Consider the following 22,585-nt stretch of genomic DNA (forward strand, 5'->3'; position numbering starts at 1 on the left):
TCAGCTAGCTTTGAAGCCTAAGTTGAAAATTAAATTATGTAAATGTGGGTCTACTTCTGGGCTTTCTATTTTCTTTTATTAATGTGTAGTTTGATTCTTATGCCAAAACTGTATTCTCTTGATTACTGTAGCTTTATAACAAGGTTTGAAAACAGGTGGTCTAAATACTCCAGATTTGTTTTTCAAGATGGCTTTCAATATTCTAGGTTCTTTGCTTCTCCATACACATTTTAGAATCAGATTGTCAATTACTACAGAAAATTTGCTGAGATTTTGATTTGACATTGCGTGGAATCTGTATATCTGAGAGGAATTGACTTCTTACCCATACGGAGTCTCTCAGTCCATGACAATGACTTTTCTTACAATTTATTCAGATCTTCATTAAGTGTAGAGGTCTTGGCACATATTTTGTTGTATTTATTTCTAAATTCTTTATGTTCCTTGACACTCAATAGAATTTTTTTATTATTATTATTTATTTATTTATTTATTTTTGGCTACATTGGGTCTTCGTTGCTGTGCACGGGCTTTCTCTAGTTGCAGTGAGTGGGGGCTACTCTTCGTTGCGGTGTGCGGGCTTCTCATGGCCGTGGCGTCTCTTGTTGTGGAGCACGGGCTCTAAGCACATGGGCTTCAGTAGTTGTGGCATGCGGGCTCTAGAGCGCAGGTTCAGTAGTTGTGGCGCACGGGCTTAGTTGCTCCTCTGCATGTGGGATCTTCCTGGACCAGGGATCAAACCCGTGTCCCTTGCACTGGCAGGTGGATTCTCAACCATTGTGCTACCAGGGAAGTCCTTAATAGAATTTTTAAAATATTTTGTTGATAGTATAAAAAAATCATTACTTTCTGTTTATTAATCCTGAATCTTGATACCTTACTGAATTCACTGATTAGTTCTGGTAATTATACTGTAGATTTCTGATGATTTTATATGTAAACAACATGCCTTCTGCAAATAGGTTTACCTCTACACTCTTACCTTTATGCCTTTATTTCTCACTTTCTGCAGTGGCCAGGAACTCCACAGAAGTGGTGAGAATGGGCATTTTTTTCTTGTTGCCTACTTCAGAGAAGGTATTCAAATTTTCAGTGTTAAATGTCATGTTAGCCTTAGGTTTTTCATGAATGTCCTTTTTCAGGTAGAGGAAATTTCCTTTTATTACCAAATTGCTACACATTTTAATTTTGAAGGAGTGTCAAATTTTATCAAATGCTTTGTTTCATTTATTGAAATTTAATTTGTACTTTTTCTTTGTTATTCTGTTAACACAATGGACTACATCAGTTGACTTTGGAAAGTTCATTGATCTTACATTCCTGTGACAAAATCTATTGGCTATGATACATTACACTTTTATAATGCTGGATTTGATTTTCTAAAATACTGTTAGTTAAGCTTGTCTATAGGTTTATAGGGGTACTATATCAGTCTCTAGTAATTATTTTATTTTAATTTTTTTAAATTTTGAAATTGTTCCCTTCTCCTCTATATTGTGAAAGAACTTGTGCAAGATTGATATTATTTCTTCTTTAAATGTTTGAAAGAATTTACGGTGATATTATCTGGTTTTGGAGTTTTCTTATTGGAAAGTTTATGAAAATGGGTTCAGTTTACTCACTAGACATACAGTTATTCAAATTTTGTCCTTTGTTTCCTGTGTGTTTCAGTAAGTTACATTTTTCAAGAAAATTGTCCATTTGATCTAAATTATTGAAGTTGTTGGCAGAAAATTGTTCATAACCTCTTATTCTGTATGTACCTGTACTGATAACCACCCTTTAATTATTAATAGCCATAATTTGTGTTCTTAACATCTTTTCTTGATCAATCAGCTTAGACGTTTATAAATTTTGTTAATCTTTGCAACATTTAATGAAGGAAATTTTCTCTGTTGAGCTATTCTGCTAGAGGTCTGTTTTCTATTTTATTGATTTCTGCACTTAAATTCATTATTTCCTTGGGATTTGTTTTGCTGTTGCTGTTGGGGTAGTGTTGTATAAAAATCAAAATAGGTAATTAGTGGTGCTATTCTAATCATCCAAATCTTATCATCATCCATATCTTATCAGTTTTTTGCTTGGTTGTTCCATAAATCAATCATTATTTTTACGGAACATGTCACACATTCTTAGTTCTTTGTATGTAGAGTAATTGGTTATATCCTGAACATTGTGAAAGTGACATTAGTCCAAAAATTGTTGACTTTTTGGTTTGTATGGTTTAGTAGGCATTTAACTTCGTTATAATGAAAATGCAAACTCTCTCTTAGGCAACTAACAAATCCCAGGTTAGGTCTTTTCTCTCTAGCTGAAGTCTGTCTCTAGCATGTGCAGTTCATACTAAGTCAGAGATACAGCAGAGTTTATATATAGAGTTTGGGGCTCCTTCACTTTGGATCTCTCTTCTCTCAGCTTCATCCTTCATTTTATAACCACTGTCATTGCCCCAGACTCTGTCTTCTGCTTTTTCAGGCTGAAAATACTGCACATTTTTTAAAGTATAGTTGACTTACAATGTTTCAGGTGTTTAACAAAGTGATTCGGTTATACATACAGATATATATTATTTTTCAGATTGCTTTCCATTATAGGCTGTTACAAGATATTGAATATAGTTCCCTGTGATATACAGCAGTTCCTTGTTGTTTCTCCATTTCATATATAGTTCTGTACTACACTTTCCATTTTTGTGCCACAGAGATCTTCCTTAAAACTTAAAGCCAGCATAACAACAGTAAAGCTAGTCCAAGCCATTTCCTTTTTTTGATATTTGACTCCTCTCCTTAATCTGCTGTATTTGTTCACACTCCAGTGCCTTCGTATTTTGTTCAGAGTGATCTGTGTGAAGATAGGTCTAGCAGGAACTTCCCCAGACATACCAGAAGTGGAACCCCCCGCCAATTTTACTAACTCAGAAAGACTCATTATACTGATATTCTAATTGCTTACTGAAGTTTAGTTTTTCTAGTGAGACAGAATATATCTCACTATGTATTTCTAGTGAGATAGAATATACCTGGTAAATTTATCCTGACAGTCAATTATTTCAAGTATCAAAAGAGAAACAAATTTTATTACTTGACTACTTATTTTATATATAATTCAGTTGATAGTTGCTATTTATGTATCCTGTATTAAATTTTTTGACAAAGTTTTATAGATTTATTCAGAACAGGAATTGGCCAATGGTGGTTTTCAGGTTAAATCTGGCCCACTGCCTATGTTTGTAAATAAAGTTTAATTTGAACGCATTTATTCATTTATTTATTGAACACCTTACTCATTTATGTATTGTCTAGGAGTGCCTTCTCACCGTATTAGCAGAGTTGAGTAGCTGAGACAGAGACCATAGAGCCTGCAAAATCTAAAATATTTACTCTTTCTACATACTTTATAGAAAGCTTCACTAAACAAAATCTATAATATAATATAAACACCTCAAGGTGATTTTTTGCTAATAGAAGAGTCCAGAGCATGTACAAATTGTTCAGCTTGTATACAGGTGACAGATAAAGCTTCTTTCTAGTTAGAAAGCAACCCTGTTAGACCTTATTGAGCTTTGCTAGTCCCTCCCCAAGCCATTGAATTGTGAATCATAAGATGTTTTATTTGACCATAATTATTAATGATTATGATTTCCAATTTTTATAAAATGGAGTTATTAATAACTTCAGCTGTCCTAATATTGTGTGTATATTAGCATGCTCAGAATATAATTTTAAAGAAATTATAATGTATTTTCTTTATGGTATGGAACTAGCCTACATAAGCATAGAAAGGGCTCTTTTTCATTAGTCCTATATGCCTTTAGTTTCATCATGTCTCCTATTTGCTGGTATTTCAATATTGTATTTTTAAAAGCACATTGCCAATGAATATAAGGAATCTAGTAATCCCTTATTTCTCATAGTGAATGATTAAACAGTTTATAACAGTGTATTTCTCAGAGCAAGTTTCTCTTATGATTTTCATTGGTCGTTGTTCAGGTAAATGTTCTCTAATATGCTCCCTATAATTGTTTTTTTCTGATGGACTTTGTCACTGAGTTGAGTTGGGGATTTAAAGAGTACAAAGCAAAACAAAAGGAGGGAAGAAAATTTACCTTCCCATATGTAGATAATTTTTCTTTTAGACTTTTATTGAATTTGGCTATCTTCATTTGGGCAGAACACCAGGGAATGAAGTGAAAAAGACTATCTGCTCCCCTAATATTCATATTATTCAAATTTTATCCCACTTTTAACTTCTAATTTTAAGATTCATGTGAATACTAGCATTTGTAAAGTTATATTGCTCTGTATCTATTTCTTCCAACCAATTTCCTTTCTGAAAAATATTGAATTTCGTTTTACAGGGTCAGCTTTAAAAAGAAAAATTACAGGATACAATAAATTCATTTAATCTTCCTAAGTCCACATTTGGCCTTAATCTCCTTGTTCATTTTTGGACACAAATATCCAGAATAGAATTTTATTTTCCTCAGAGCAGAGAAACACTTTCTGTGGCTTTCATGTTTAACACCTCAACAACCTTTTGCTCAAGATTAAATACTTCATTGTGTCTACGGGCAGTTGCATATTTATTACTCTCGAGGAAGTGGTATTTGAAATAAATGGAAGCGAATGACTCTGTGAAATAGTTTCTGAAATCCATATATCATGAGTTTCTCTATCTCAAAGGAAAAGAAGACATTTCCAATCCCCACTATAAGAAGAACAGTCCATGTGAGACATGCCAAGGCTATAATAGTAAAGGACATTTTAATACTGGTCATTGTGTCTCAGTTCCTTTTTTGCTGTTGGTCGGAATTCTTGGAATTGTAGAAGTGGTTCTCCATATTTTCTTAAGACTGAAAGTATCTATTTCTCAGGATTTTTAAGTTCACATATTAAAATTTTACAACATCCTTCAAGTACTAGTTAATCATCTTTGTCATATGACTATACGCAAAAGTAAGTTTGGATAATAAACATATATATGATATTTATATATAATATTCATATGGAATAAGAGTATGTATTTTTTGACTCATTTATATTATTAATTTCAAAGCTCAATCCCACCATACTTACATCCATACTTTTCCGACATTAGTCCCAGGACATGACTACACCTAAGGCTTTTCTTTTACTCTTCCCTCTACCTAGAATTTTCCACCAAATATATGTGCAAGATTTTTCCCTCTTTCTGAAGGTCTCTGCTCAAAATGCCCTCATAGAAAAGTCACCCATGACTCCTATCCTCTTTCTCTGTCGCCTTCCTTCATTATGTATCCATAATTTTATCGCCCCCTATATAGTGTCTTCATTTGCTTGTTCATTGTCTGCCTTTCCTCACTAGAATGTTAGCTCCATGAAAGAAGGGACAAATCATGTATATATATGTGTATATATCTCCACAGACTTACAACAATATGTGGAACAAAGCAAATGGATTGCTTGAATGTTGGATAAATCTTTTTTTGTTACATACTGAACTCAGTTAAACACCCTGAAATTATTTAATTATATAGTTTATAATTAAGTTATAAGTGTAAAAAGTAATTAAATGATTATAATTAGAAAAAAAACCCTTTAAATTCTTCAATGTAAAATAGTCCTCTTTCAAAAATAACTTTTAAGGAATTCTTCAAAAATGAGGCATTGCCATAGTTTTATTTTAGTAACTCTTAAATCAGAAAGCAACCTGTATTCTCAACAGTATTTACCAACAGTATGTTAATAGTCAGTATAATACTGAGTGCGCAAAAAATGTTAAATAAAATAATGGCTTAAATATGTCAGAGACGTGTATGAATATATTTAAGTGAATAAAGTAAATAAAAGTCAATGTTTTATTGCTTAAAATGATAAATTGCAGTTATCTCTGAATTTTGTTCCTGTAAAGATTCTAATTTCTTATCAATGGGGAGAGTTCAGTTACTATTTTGTCTTGCTAGTCAGTCAAATTTTTAAAGTAAATAGGTGTCTAGGATCATGTTTGACTATGCCTAAATTTCTAACTGATCAAATATTTTTGCTTGTGTAGAAATATTTTCTGTTTCTCTCAGAGTTTTTATGCTTCCGCATTGCCAATAGTGTTAGAATTAAATATTTTTAGCAACAACAACACAAACAGAACCACTTCTTCATTTTAAGACATGACCATGCTTATTAGGGCAAACAATGTTTTGCTATAACAAAAACAGTTACTGAGTCATGGAAGTTGAGGTGAGAACTGAACCCAGAGGTATCCTTCTAATTCCATTTATCACTTCCTTTTCGTTTTCACCTAAATAATTCTCACCATACATCTATATTATATATGTGGATGGTTGTCTTTATCACATATTCAACTCCAGGCATTTCAACAACCCTGCTTTCCTATTGTCATGCGCGTGTGTGTGTTTCTTAAACAAACCACATGATTCCTTTGCCAATTTATCTCTTCAAATCTCAATGATATCTCCTAAATTTTATTCATCTGTTTGTGTTGAGATTCATTTCAATTTACATTTGTAGTCATTATGTTCTAAGGTAGTATATAGAGAACTTAGTATTATTCATGAACCCCTTTTAAGTATTTTTCACCTAAAAATCACTGAGTGCCTATACTTTTACAGAATTTTTGTGTGTTGAATTGAATATTTTTCTTATTTTTGTGTGATTTTGTAGATTTCTTTTTTCTTGATCTTTTCTTGTCTTTCCCTATAATTTCTCTATAATTCTTTGGATCAGGTTTGGAAAATCAGAATATTGGCAAAACTATCTTGTTGTTTTCCAAATATTTTTAGTTCATGCTATATTTTCAAATACTCTGATTTTGGACAATATACTAGAAGGAATCACTAGCTAGGTCAGTAATGATTATAACATAACATTCCTACAGTGTAGCAAAATCTCACCATGTTTGTGTGTGTGTATGTGTGCAACCACTGTTACGATATTACTCACTCTTGCTATATGAATTTCAGTGTTTATTTCTTTGACCTTATTGTATTATATATTCATAAATCAAACTTTGGCCTCCATAAATAGATGGTTTTTCAACAACCTGATATTATGCCACTTATTTTAAATCTTACTGCATGTTATACTTCATTCTACCAAGCACTGCTTATCTTGCTCAGCTCAAAATCTGCCTGACAGATACTTGTGTAATAATATATACATTGTGTTGTTCAGAAATTAATATTTTATGTGGATGAGGTCTTGGTTGCATACATGTGACAATCCTGCATGTCACCAGTATGCCATGCCACTCCACATAAGTGGAGAACCACTGGTTGAGAATCCTGGCTTTTAAGTCAGTTATGCTTATGTGTGAATCTAATCTTCCATTTATACAGTGTCCTTTGTCAACTTAGAAATCACCTCTGTGATTTCATTATTCCTCAATAAAACATGGATTTTTGCAGTACTTCTATATTGTGGCAAGATATATGTTAAATGAATAATATATTTAAAGTTTTAGCATAGCAAACATTAATAAATGCTAATATATTAGCTATTATTATTATAATTATAGCTATAGTTCTGAGGCTCCTAATAACTGCTATTTTCCCATCTCCATGAAATGCACTTGAACTATTGGCATCCATTTATCATCTTGGCATCACAATTCACAGTGAAAAATATGAAATTCAAATCTTTGATACCAACCACTTAACCAGCTGGTTAATTCTTGTAATCACCTTCCTATTTCTAAGTTAAAACTTGCCCAAATATACTGCCTGGATCCTTTAAGTTCTTGACTCAGAACTTCAGAATACTGAAGATTTTGTATTTCCACATCACAGTATTTAATGGAGCTTCACAGGGTTTCTGTTATATGTTAAAAAAAATTAGGGGAAAGCAAGAAAGCAAGAAAAAAGAAAGAAAGAAAGGGAAGAAGGAAGGAAGAAGGAAAAGGAAGGAAGGAAGGAAGGGAGAAGGAGGAAGGAAGAAGAAAGAAAATGTAAAGATAAGGTTTATCCCAGAAATGATATATTGGCTGCATCAGTTACATAATTTGCCTTCCCTTTATCCATCAGTAGTATTTACCAACCACTTGCATATCTTCCTCTTTCTCCTATATCTAGAAACAAGATTATTCTGTTAGCTATCAACTGTTAATTCTGCAAGCAACTTTTTTAGAAGGTTTGAATTTATTGTCCATAAGTAAAATTTTAAAACTTATACTTTCAAAAAATGTTTTTTATAGTGATTCGAATATGCATTTTCTACTTAACTTTTGAGCCTCTGACTCCCAACACTAAATATAGTTTTATATTATCTCATGGATGGTGTAAACAAGTTTCTAGGATGATTACTAGAAACATGGAAAAATAGAGGTTTACACCAAGTAAGATAAAAATGACATATTTGCATGTCAGACAGATATAAAAGACTCAGTCATGCTAGGATGGATATTTAGTACAGCTGGAAAAACCAACCAGAGAACTGTGGTCCAGGGAGGACACAGTGGATACACCATTTACCAAACCAGTTAGGAATCTGCTAGTGAGATTCACTAAGATACTCATGAGTTGCTTCCCTCTAGGCCAGGGCTGGCAGTAAAGGGATGTCTTTACAATACTGGGCTCACTGATACTGATGGGGATAACAGGATTCCAAAACCACATTGGCCAGGTGACAGCACTTAACTGTTAAAAGACAGGAGCACGCAATTGTCACATACAGTGGCAAGATCAGACAGAGGCCAAGTAGGAGTGACTGACAGAGAGAGTTATGAAGATGATGAATAGAACATGGCATTTCTAGGGTCTAAAGAGATTAGCCTATACAAGCATTACTTAATGTATAATTCAAAATGAATTAAAGATAAATGATTAGGGAGATGAAGACAGTCTTATATCTCTTGCCCAGTTTCTGGTCTTGAGAAAGTTTTCAGATCCAGAACACATTGCTTGAAGGAAAGGTCCCCAGGAAGGAACACTCTCTCTCTATAACACCATGGGAAGTGACCATGGCAGTTATTTCCCCAAGTTTACTCCAAAGAACCTGTGACCATATAAGTGAGTACTTGTATGATAGGAAAGGAGACAACCCAAATATTTCAAGGACTCTTGGCCACAGGTCTGACTTCAAATTGATTCTCTAAGATTTGAAATGTCATCATGGTTTACTATTAAAAGGAATGCATAATAAAACCAAGTAATAAATAAAGCCTTTAGACCCATACTGATTATTTGCACAGTCCCTGACTAATGGGAAACTCATACTTGGTGTTTGTTGGCACAAATAGCGTGTTGGTTTCCTGTTCTATGAGATAAAAGATATTGAATCGGGGAAGGCCAAGTAGAAGCCTCTGAAATTGTCTCCCCAAATTCCCACCAGCCAAGACGGTAAATCAAAACAATATTGTACCCTTGGGGGTTATGACAAAAATCAGTGCCACACTTAGAGACCTAAAGAGTGCAAAGGTAATAATCCTCATCGTATATCCATTTAATGTACCCGGTTGATCCACGCAAAAACCAGAAGGTGGTGTATGCAAAAACCAGATGGATCCTAGGGTATTATAGTGAACTATTGTAAAATCAATGAAATAGTAACCCCAATCGGAGCTTTTGTACCAGATAAAGAATCTTTGTTAAAACTGATCAAAATGTCTTCGAGTACCTATTATGTGACCATTGATAAGGTGAAAGTATAATTGTCAGAAACAGCTCAGATTTACTCAGACTAGAAATCAGTATACAGTTGCAGTCTTTCCCCAAAACTGTTAACTCTCCTGCTCTCTGTCATTATATGGTTTGAACCAGGACCTGCTGAACATCTCAAAGAATGTCTCATTGTTCCATCATACTAATGACATCATGCCATTAGACTGGATAAACTATAAATGAAACGTATACTGGGGTCCTTGGTAAGAATGTGTGCTACAGAGAGTGAAAAACTCCATGAAAATTCAGACCTCTGCAACATATTAAAATTGCTCTGAGGCATGCAGGGATGCCTGCTTTCTAATGTCTGGATTCTAATTGCATCTGGTACTTCCAGCCACAGAGAAGAAAGCACAATGCCTTCTAGGCTTCTCTGGGTTCTGGCCAGCATATACCATGGCTGGAAATACTGTTTGGACCTATATACTAGGTGAGAAAAAAGGCTGTCAGTTAGTGGGGATCACAGAAGAAAAAACTCTGCAGTACATTCATACTGCACCACAAGCAGCATTGCTTCTTGTGTCATATAGCCCAGCAGACCTTGTGGTATTAGAAGGTATTAGAAGAGCCTGTGGCTTTTCTTACAAGCCCAATGGGAATATCTAAAACAGACCCAGATTTATGGAGCAAGCCTATGCCATCTACAGTGCAATATTATAGACCTTAAAAAAACCCTCGTGTGTTTCTAGGTCCTGAGAATGACTACTAATGAAATCTAAAGTCATCATGCAGTCAAAATGGCTTACTATGAGCTGGATTTGTCTTAAAACTTGGGCAGGACCAGCAACAATCTATCTAGTAACCTGGAATTTGTACATATAGGATCAAGCATGAGCAGGTTCGGGTGGCATAAGTCAGCTACGTAAATACTTGGCCCAGAATCTCACATCATCTACCATTGTTGAATCAGAGCCTCTTCTTTAGCTGATACCAATGTCTGTATGAGGGATATCATAACTTAATTACAGTGGAAAAAAATGCCTGAGATTGGTTTACAGATGGGTCAGCTGAAAAGGAATGGTGATTACGTTATGGGCAGAGCTTTGGGTGGTACATTTCATCATCCACATTGTATGGGAAGAGAAGTGCCCCAAGGTAATGAATTCATAGACGGTGATGAGTGACTCTTTGGCTGGTCAGAGGCCAGGGAGGAGAGGGCTCAATTTCCTCTGTTCAGTCCTACTTCCTTTTCTTCCTTTCCACAGATGCTGATATCAAAGCAAACCTCTAGTAAAATCTCTGCACACATGTTTATCTCAAAGTCTGCTTCCCAGGGAACCCAACCTGCCACAAAGCCCATGGTCCACCCATGGATGCCTTCAAATCCAATTGCTAACGTGTTATTTTACCAGCCACAAACTTAGGGGTACAAAAACACAGCTTTCTTCATTTTCCTATAACTGCCTAGAGTATAATTAGGGGGGTGGGAATTGAGGTGAGGGTCAAAGCAGAAAACTTAATTCAGTCATTTTCAGGTAGAACTCATCCATATTTTTATTTCTTATTCATTGCATGTAACGTAGTCAAATTCTAAATTTCTTCCTTCCCTCTCTTTTATTCATTAAACTGATTCTAAATTCTGAGGCTAATAGGAAACTTGGATGGTTCTTAAACTCTCCTGCACAAATATCTCCTAGTATATACAATCATTCATTGTGACTTTTGGACTTCATCATTTCTGCTTCTTAGCTGTTGACATTTCTCCACTGGGATGGGAGCGGCTGTGGGGGTGGAGATGTGTCACTGAGTTCATTGCATCTTCATCTGGCCTCTTGTTCATAGGGTCTACTCTAATATCTTAGGCTACAGTGGCCTTATCATGATCACAAAACCCCTTTTAGGCTGGTAGTTTTCTTATCCAGCTGTTTGGCTTATTCTTTGGGGCAACATGAAATATTTTTACTGCTCCTCTATGTCTTTGTCAAGCCTCAAGGGCCTCAGGCTGTCATCATGCCCTCCCTGGCCAATTTCAGATGCATCTCGCTCTATTCTCCTGCCCCCTCACAGTGATACCTATGACAATAACCACCCTCTGAGAGTTCCACTTCCAAAGGGCAGCACTAGTGGCAGGTACTCACAGATCCCTGAGATTAAAAAGGTGCTCCAGTATTACTGCACAATGGTTGTTAAGATGTGTAAGGCACAGGACCTGTCATCATGGTGTCAAATCCGGTTTATCATCCCTAGCACATAGATGCTTTATCAAGTCTAGAATGTGAAAATTATCTCATATTGGCAAACATTCTTCCCATATCTGTTGTTTATGGCATAAACATCACTTTGGCATTCAAAGCCAGATTTTGTTTTCTCTCAACTTGTTTCTGCACAAAGCTTCAAAAATTCCTATTTAGAGATCTAAAAGTTAAGATTCTTGGCATACATGCTCTATCAACCATCCACTGAAGGCAGTTTGTGCTAGATCTCTTCCTTTGCCCCTCAAGAGATAAGCAAGGCAGAGTATGCCTATGAGTTTGCCCCTGTAGAACATTTCCCCAAATTCCTCACCCAGCTTTGTCCAGAAGGATGGCCTCTAGCTAACATGTGTACTGTTTCCCATGCCCTCTGCTTTCCTGTTGGACTCCGCAAAGGGGAGTTGCAGCAGAAGGGTAGAGGGAAAAGGCATGAGATCAGGGTATTTCCCCCTAGCTCTCTCCCTGCAGGGTTGTCTGGAGTGGAGCGAGCTGTGGCCTAAGACACTGCTTCTCTCAAGGCCACAAACTCCCCACACAAACCTCCTTCCAGATCCCAGGAAGTGCACCCATCCTCTGTGCTTTTGACTTGGTGTGCTATGCTTACCTGCAAACCTGAAACTAAACTACAGGTTACTGCACTACCACTTGGGGTTCCTGCATACCTTCCCCTCTGTAGATAATTAGTTCTTAAAATAAATCCACTCTTAAATTCTTCAAGAGTGACATCACTTTTCTGTTTGAAGAAAGTCCTCACTGCTGCCTGAAGGGTGAAAGGTTACCTGTGATAGGAAGTCACTGGAAAAAAATATTTGTTAATATGAAAATGCTATACATCCCCTTAGGCTGACACAGTTACAGACAATAGTTATAATATTTCAACCATGTTTTCAGTTGTGGAAAAAAGTAGAAACCTTCTCTAAATTTCTTTTGCTATTCAGGATTTCCTTGCTCAGAGAATGGATACTACATTCTGGGAGCATCCACATATTATCAGGGTGAAGCATCTGGTCTATGATCATTCACCAGCCCTTCTCTCTCATCTTTCAAGAAGCTAAGCATGTATACCCTTTATATGGTTTTCTTCCAAGCCTATGTGTATTTCTGTTTCTCCCCCTGGGACTTGTCACTTAGGAGTGAGTCTCTCTATTTTCTTAAACTGCCAATGTTGCTTGAACTTCCGTGATACTGGGACATGTTCTGTTTTCCTATGTGCAATGGTAAAGAAGTACCCTTGTGCAGTTGCCTTAAAATTATCCCCATTTTTAAAGGTGACTGAGTTCCCATTCTAGTCCTGAATTTTAAAAGCAGAACCAATCCCTTGCTCATTGAATTGCTGGGGCAGGGGAAGCCAATGACAGAGCTTCCTCTTTGAGACCCACCTCACTTCTAAAACTAGTCTCCCTCAGATCCTTCTTTAGCTCAGGCAGACTTTATATAAAATATGTTATTTTGGTCACATTTTTTCCCTCTTGTCTTTTTGTGCCACTGTGGTGGTAAAGCGCCAGTTCCCTCAGAGCACTTTTTCCTATCTGCTTGTCATAGAAAGTTCTAATGATCTTTTCAAAATGCAAGTTTGATCATGTCATTGCTCCTGCTTAAAATACTCCAATGGCTGCCCTGTAATAGGATTACATAATATATATAAATTATATAAATATATATATATATATATATTTCACATATATAAATCTTTCACATGGTCTGGAATATATTGCATAGTCTGGCTCCTGAGGCATTCTCTATCTTGTTTGTGTATTGCTACACAATATTGACCTAATATTGATTTCTTGGAAATATTATGCTCCCTCCATATGCTTGCATGTTCTCTTTCCTCTATATTCCCCTTTTCATACCAGCTCTCATTTTTAGTTTCAATCTCAGTTTAAGAATTTCTCTCAGGGAAACTTTTACTGACTTCCCAATTTAAGACAACTCTTTTGTTGCATCCTCGCGTATTACTAGTATAGACATAATCTTTGTCCTATACTTAAAATGAGTCATAACATTTATCTTTATAGTTATCTGTTCCAATTTTGAAAAGAATCCAACTCAGTTACTCTCCAGTCAATCATTTGGTTGATATTTGTCTCTACTACTACAGTATAAACTCAGAACAAAAAACCTTGTCAGGTAAGACATGATAAGTTTCACTATTGTTTTTCCAACACCTAGCAGAGTGCCTGAAATATGGTGGGCTTTCAACAAACAACATGGGTTAGGAATAGTTATATGTCAACCTTTGCTCATGCCTTCCTCCTTTGCACTAAGCTTCGGTCCACCTTTCATTTACTCTAAAACAGGCATAATCTTTTCCTTTCTTTGCATATTATTTTTCTTTTCCCTTTTTTTGCCTAGCTCCATTTATTTCTTCAAGCCAGAGTTTAAATATTGCTTTCTCATAGAGATATTCTTAGACCAAAAATTATGAAATAGGTCCACTGATATTTTTCACTTAACATATATACATTTCACTCAGCAATTATTTAATATATTTGTTCCTCAGTAAACTGTAATAATCATTAGGTATGAAAAATGCCCTTTTTGGATACCACTTTGAATGCCTCACACCTGGTACAAAACCTGGCACTCCATAGGTGGTTGCTCCTCATATTGCTACTTATGAAGTTGCAGCGTTCCTGAATTAATATACTTCAAGAGGATTCTTACAGTGAGATGTGTTTGAGCTGTGTCATCAAAGAAATGATGTTATTGACAAGGTAGATCTAGGGCTATTTCTTATATTAATGCCGATTAAGGAGACAGTTATCTTGCCCAGAAAGGTAAAAAAACATTGCCAGCGGCATCTGAGAAGCCATGCCTTGTAATCCAATGTTCTCCTAACTTCTAGTCACACATAGCTTGTTTCGTACAGTCCAGTCATTTCTATTACATATTTATTGTGCAACTTCTATGGAACACTCATTGTCTAGGGTATTTTGTAGGATAAAAGGAAATGTAAGACATATTCACTGAGTTCATAATGCTTATGGTTATGTAGGTGAGAATGCAAACTTATATTATGCTATTAAGGCCAAAAAATTTACAAGGTAAAAACAAAGAGCAAATGGTCTGGTCTTTAAATGTAAGAGCTTAAAGAACAAAGTGATCACTAGAGGTCAGAAGAGACAAAACAAATCAAATGTCTTGAAGGAACTAGGACTTGAGATCTTTCCTGAAAACTGAATAATATTTGCTGTAAAGGACAAGGAGGATAGTATTCCTGGATGACGTTTACAGAATTATTGACCATTGCAAAGCCCCTAGTTTTAAAAAATAACATCACCTCTGCCATCTGCAGTCTTAGATATGCAAAGTCATACCCAGTGAAGACACATCACCTCTTGAGCTCCCCTGCCGCCCTACGTACCATTAACATTTCAGGTATTGCTTTTTAAAAATAAATTAGAATATGTTATAAACACAAACTTCATTATGATTGATTTAATCCTATTTTTGTCTCCTAGAGCCAGAATAGAATACATTATTTATTGATCTCTTACCCACATTCTTCTGCTTTACTATTACTAAATGAATTTTGACTTACGAAGAATGACCCATGGAGTCAAATGTCATCTCCTACTCAATAGAGTGCTAATTCCTGTTACTAAAATGGTCTTTTTCTTATCCTAGAAATGTAATGCATGTGTTACTTATTATAGGATTTCAATAAAATATTGATGCACTAATACCTTATCCACTTAAAGGATGTGAGGTCGAGGGTTCAAGAAGAAGGGTAGTTTATTCAGAGCTTCATCATAGAAGGATGCTCAAAAGGCAGGGGCTGTGGATGGAAGAAAGAAGGATTCCCCACTGTCATGCGTTTCATGGATTTTTCTCTAATAAGGTTTGTGCCATCTAACAGTTCTGGAAGGGACTCCATGAAGTGGGAATTTGAAGTAAAATTTATTATATTACGTTAATCGGGCCATATTGAGATCTCTTAACGTGATTATCATTTTATACTATTGTATTATTATTTCTTTATTTAATACTTTATATTTACAGGAGTATAGCACAGAAAGTATAAAATCTGCTTTAGATATCAAGTTCTAATTAATGGACTTAGCCTATGTTAGGTGAAAAAAGTCTTTATTATTAGAGCCAGACAAAATCCCTTCACTCAAATATCTATGCACAATATTAACTGCAAATTTTAAATTTTTATAAAAATTGCAAAATAATTTATTGAAATGACTGAACTATTTGAAATGAGAAACACACATTTTTAAATATATCTATTTTTTTTAATGAAAAAGACATTCAGTAGGTTCTGGTACCATGCTCCAATTTTCCTCCTAATGATCTGGTGTAATTATCTGAATAATTTATTTTCTAATTTGTCCTTTTGTGAAGATTCAAGTAAAGTTCTTGAGCTTTGCTATCTAGGCTGGATGTCTGCCTCAGGGGTCTCAGTCCTTGCTTTATGCAGTGGGTCAAAGTACAGTCTTTAAAACACGTTTTTTTCAGTTGTCTTCTACGGACAGCTTTGCTTCCTTCCAATATAGTCTGCAAAATGCTGGCTTCCTGTTTGACTATTTAATGGTGAAGTTGTATCTCTTAGCCTCTGTCTCTAACCTGAACATTCTGAATCACTGTGATTGACAGAATTTTATCTGCCAGCTGCATTCTTACATCCACAACTTGCTTTCTGCTTTTTATGAGTGTGTGAGCAATATTTTTAATCCTTTGGGCTGGAAGCAAGTTTTTATTTAGCTTAGAGCTGAAAATAATTACCCGGTTCTTACCTAGCGCCACAGCATGTCCTTTCTAATAAATTAAGTAACCTTTCCTCAATAACGTTGGCTCTGGATCTGTTGTTTAATCACCTCATGACCAGTTTTATGTAGACTACCTTTTCAGATACATTATTTAACTTGATCTTCATCTGATACGTTAGGAAAAGAAAAAAAATACACACATACACAACGCGATGTATAGGACTCTGTGTGTTTCTTTTTATTCTGTTGCTTTGGTCCCTGTAAAACTATTCCTTCAGGCTAAGGTGTCTGGGGCTATTGCCTCAGATAGGGAATTATGTAGCAGGATACAGAGAATAGAGTGAAATTACACACTTCTAAGTATCTAAATAGCCTTGAAAAGCAGGGTTTTGATTTGCAAGGACAAATCTTTTTAAGAGAGAGAAAAGGTTTTGGACTTTAGAAAGCCTGTTTTTGCATATCAAAAGCAAAATCCTAAAGGAATCAAGGCTTAGGGCTTCTGCCACTGTAACTTTTTTTTTTTTTGAAAAGCCAATTTCCCCATTTCTTTACCAAGCAAAACTAGAAAGATAGGGGAAAGCAATTAATTATTGGCTGACATGAATTCAGAAATTGGTTCAGACCTATCAGACACTCCCTCCTCAGGCAGTGGGAAACAGTAAAAACCCAGGTAGGGTTTGGTTTGAATAAAGGGCTGCTTTATTTGGTTTGGTTTGAATAAACAGCCCCATATCTCACTTGCCATTGATACCCTGAGAAATGGGGAGACTTGTAGAAAAATCTCATGTGCCAACATCCTGTGGAGGTAGGGTTGTTGACAGTGTCAAGAAAGATTTAGGCAGAGAAGGCCTGAAAAAGCTCCCAGTTCCTGTGGCTCAAATTAGGGAGAATACTCAAATGAGAAGGCAACATTTATCATTCACACTGGAAAACTTCTGGGAATAGAAGTGTGCGTGATTATTTATTAAGCCAGCATAAACCATCCAGTCTAGGGAAAACAGAACATTATAGTAACCTTACAGAGGAGCCTAAATGTTCTAAAAGAGAGCCAGAGGATCCAGTATGAAATCACAGATGGCACAAAATAGACTGTATTTGATGCTGGGACTATGAATATCTCTTTAGATGCCAAAGGGAACAGATACTGGTAATGAAAGGTCATGGAGGGAGTATAGACATCTTAAAATATAATCCCATTGAACAGAAAATGACTACACATATCCAAAGATTCCTATATCCTCTCAAAAAAAACAATCACCAATAGTCAATCTAAGAAAGAAGCAGAAAATTTTATTTGAGCTAATCTGAGGATTATAACCCAGGAGATAGTCTCTCAGAGAGCTGTTTTTGGAGAGATAAAGGGGGAGGCCAGTGTCCATGTCGTTTTGCTGAAGGGTATATATGTGCATTCGAGCACATATCTCAGCATAAGGTTGCTGCTAGTCACTAGGAACAGACATCTTAGTTAACAGTTTTAGTGCTTTTCTAAGTGTGGGAAGATACAAGAAACTGGGTTTATAAAATTTTCTTTTGAAAATATCTATCTGAAGATCTGTTTTACCAGTTTTGCCAGAGCACAGACTGGCTCATACTGCTCTTTACCTTGAATTCTTTTGAGGGTGTGTTTTTATGTCAGCCACTGCAGTGGCTAATGACTTGATTCTTGTAGAACTGGATGATGGGCAACATTCTTTATTTTACAATCCCTTCCCTTCAGGTCTTAATTTCAGCCAAGGTTTGGGAGGCATTTCATGATCAATTAATCCCACGGCGCTAGGAATGCTTATCCCCAGGTCAGGCGAGGATTTCATTTTGTTGATAGACCACTCAATGTGCAATTACTGGACTAGCCCCTGTTAACAATGACAAAAAGCCTCTGGACTGCCTGTCTTACTAGTCTGCTATGATCCAGGGAAATGGTTCCCTCTTGTTGCTTCTTCCCATAGCTAGAGTTACACTATTACAATGATTGCTCTTATAGAACCATATTTTTGGCAAACTATTTCAAGTCGCCTAAATCATCGTTAATTTTATCTGAGGCTTAGTCACGTATTTGGTAATGCAAGTGCCAAACCCCTTATAGGATTGAGAAAGGAATGTTATCTTCTAAGGAATTACATGGCTGGCATCGGAAGAAGAAAAATTGATCTTTATGGTTGAGCAGGTATTTCTGCCTCTGGGGAGGTCTGGTTAACACATAAAGCAGATGCACAATGAACACTAGAGGGGAAGGAGGAGGCCAAAGGGCAGAGAAAAAGGTTTATGAACTTTTTCATGTCTCACCTTAAAGTGTGAACTTTTATTTCATCAATCCTAGGTAAGACCATGTAACATAGAAGATAGACAAGGAAGCAGAGAGTCAGAAAATTATAAAAAGGCTAAGAGAACTATTCAGTATTTAATATTAAGTTTATACTTACCAGCTAACAGATGTATGATGACTTGAGTCAGAATTTAAGTTATAGAGAGTCAGCCTTACTTTTATTTAACTGAGTTTTTGGCTTCAGTACAGGAAGTATTGATTCCATTTTTTTAGACGAAGAAAATGAGGCTCAAAGTCATTTACAGACCAACCCAAAATCTCAAAGCATGTAAGGCATGGTTCTGGGACAAGAGCTGTATCATCTGGTTCTTTGTGCAATATTTACAATAATGTTTCTTTCTTTTACTTCCCTGCTTTCGCTAATGTAGTTATCACTTAATCCACACTTTCATAAATGTATCTTCTTTTCCTTGAGGCTGGAAGTAAGTCTGGGAGATCAGGGTAGGATTCTGGATTGGTGTGATCAAGATAATGTGTAATTTTTTTGGCATTTTATTTTATTTTACTTTATTGACAGTAAATATTTCTAGTAAAGGGTCTGGCTTCTTATTTTTTCATGTTTCTTCCTAACTCTTATCACTGTCTCTCAAAATCTAGTCATATTTGCATGTATTTATTATCCACTCTCTACTCCATCATTAAAATGTAACTTCCATAAAGGAGGGAAACTTGTCTTTTTTGTTCACTTTTATATTTGTGGCTGAAACACTGCCGCACACATAACAAGCACAGAGTAACAATTTGTTTAACCCATTCATTAATGAAGAAGCAGTTGAGCCTCATCAAGTGTGACACTAGAACAAACAGAAAGCTGACTGATTAATTTCAAGTTTAATTTTCGTGAGTACCATTTAATTAATTATACTGCATGTGAACACACTATTATAGGTATCTCTAGAAGGGTCATTCTCAAATTCTATCATGCTTTATGATCACTTGGTGAACTAGTTAAAAGTGTAGATCTTCAAACTCATCATTAAAAATTCTGCTGTAGTGGATTTGGAGTAGACCCCCCAAAATCACTTAGCAATCATCTAATAAATACTCTAAAGAATATGGTCAAGTTATCATTTCAATTCAGGCTCCAGAGCTTTTACTCAGATTTCACTAACTATGTAAGGTGAATTTTGTATACCTGCTAGCATATTCTCCCCACTATTTGGTACTGATTTTTATTAATTATACACCAATAAAATATACACCAATTTCATACTATATTGAAAAATATGGAACATGAAATCAACTTTGATAAAAAAGTAGCATGCTCTTGACTGACATCGCATGCAGACAGGGCCTGCATTTTAAGCATGTTCAAGTGGTGAGTTCATGAGATAGATTTAGTAATCTGCAACATGAGTGCTAGATCTAGTATCCAAAGAGGCTTATTCGCAAACAAACTGGGATTGCATTTTAGAAGAAAACATGTATTTATAGCAAAAGGTCAAAAGGATGATAGAAGTACATTAATCACAATGTTTGTTCTGCTATCTGTTCTCAAGAGGACACATAGTCATGAGCTCTGAACTCTAGATGTAGCTTACCCTACATATTCTGATACTATATGTCAATACATCTTACTTGGATTTACTCTAATAGATATTTAGTTTCCAAGATCATGAGCAGGATGTAATTATAACATGAGCACATCCATAAAAACTTATGGCACAGTGTATTCTAACATGAATTGTCTGTTGTTTGTCTTCATTTTATTAGATCCATTAGCAGCTTTTTACATACTTCTGATACCGGCAAGACCTGAATCTCTAGCTTAGACCTACATCTCCACCAAACTCCTAATTCATATATCCAATTCCTTAGTAGATATTCCCATTTGAAAGTCTAATTAGGCACCTCAAAATCAATTCAGCTTATCCCAAACTGAATTCCTGATCTTCCTGCAACCAAATATGTTCTGTCAACAGCCTTCCCCATCTCAGGTGACAACTTTTCCATCTCTTCATAAGCTCAGTTCCCAAACTATATTTTTATCTTTGAGCACTTTCCTCTCTCTCATGCTTACTTACAATCTTCTAAGAAATCCTACTGGCTCTGCTTTCAAAATATATACTATTTCCAATTACTTTTCACTTCTTCACAGCTACCAAACTGATCCAGGCCTTCTTCATCACTTCCCTTGTTTGCTGCAATAGCCTCTGAAAATGTCTCTGGTCTTCTACCATTGTTCCATTGTATTTTATTCTAAACACAGAAGCTGGAGGAAGCCATTAAAAGCATAGCTCAGAATACATCACTCCTCTTAAAGTCTGTAATGGATTCTTATTTCATTTACAGTAAGTCAGAATCCTGAAATTGACGTATAAGACCCTATGTGATCTGGCCCTACTTAGATCTCCAAAATCTTCCCTGAAAACTTTCCCCCTCCTTCACTTCCCTCCAGCCACACCAGTTTTGCTGCCCTCCCCCGAACTTGCCAGGCACAATATTATCTTATGGTCTTTGCTCTAGGTATTCCCTCTTGTTTGTCTCTACTTTGTCTTCCAGTGTATATGTGGTTAACCACCTCACTCCTTCTCAGTCTTTGTTCAAATCTCACATCCTTAATAAGGTCTATCCTATTCATCCCATTTAATATCACAACCTGTTTTCCCCTCTCATCATCACTCACCATAGATAGGCATTTTGAGCCTCATTGCCACGTTTTCCTTTTACACGGCTATTATGATCATCAAACAAAATACACAATTTCCTTACTTATTTATTCATCTTATGGAAGCACACTACTGTAAGAAATAGTACACAAATATACATGTATAGCTCAAAGAATGATCACAAGCCACAAGCTGTGTAATTGCCACTGAGGTTAGGAAATAAGCATTGCAAGCAGTCCAGAAGTACTCTCATGCCCTCTCCAATTGTTCTTCTCACTTTCTTCTGCAAAAATTATTACCCTGATTTCTCATGCTTTGATTAAATTTTGTAGGTTTTGAACTTTGTATACAGTAGTGTGTGTGTGTGCGCATGTGTGTGCGTGTGTGCTTTCTTTCAACAGTATTTTTGGGAAACTCATCCATGTTGCTCCATGCAGCTGTAGTGTTTTACTTTGCACTATTGTATAATTTTTATTGTATAACATATGACAATTTATTTGTTCATTCTATCAGTGAAAGAGCAATTGAGATTATAATCTTTGTTGTTTGTAGTCTATTTTACCCCGAAGTTTTTAAGTTTGTTGAGGATAAGATCTTTACTGTTTTATTAATTGATTAACACCAAAAACCTAGAACAGTGCTTGGAACATTGCAAGTAACTCAATAAATATTTGTTGAATTAAAATAAGTTAATTGGAATGTGAACAAAATTCCATTGGCGTATTTTGAAGTCCATTGTTGGAAAACAATGCAAATCCTTATGTTTTGCTTTCTTTGAAAGTTTTTATTCATATGTCACTTGTACTTTTATAGCATTTACAGGCAACTCACAGATAAAATAATGATGTGGGGAATACATTATCAGTGTATTTAAACAATTTGGAGAAATAGAACTGAAATTGGTTTTTTTTCTTTTTTCTTTTTTTTAAAGGAAGAATCTTGATATCCTTTTTTTAAAAAATTTATTTATTTATTTATTTATTTATTTATGGCTGTGTTGGGTCTTCGTTTCTACGCGAGGGCTTTCTCCAGTTGCGGCAAGCGGGGGCCACTCTTCATCGCGGTGCGCGGGCCTTTCACTGCCGCGGCCTCTC

This window comes from Balaenoptera acutorostrata, chromosome 5 (assembly GCF_949987535.1).
Source record: "Balaenoptera acutorostrata chromosome 5, mBalAcu1.1, whole genome shotgun sequence".
Lineage (NCBI taxonomy): Eukaryota > Metazoa > Chordata > Mammalia > Artiodactyla > Balaenopteridae > Balaenoptera > Balaenoptera acutorostrata.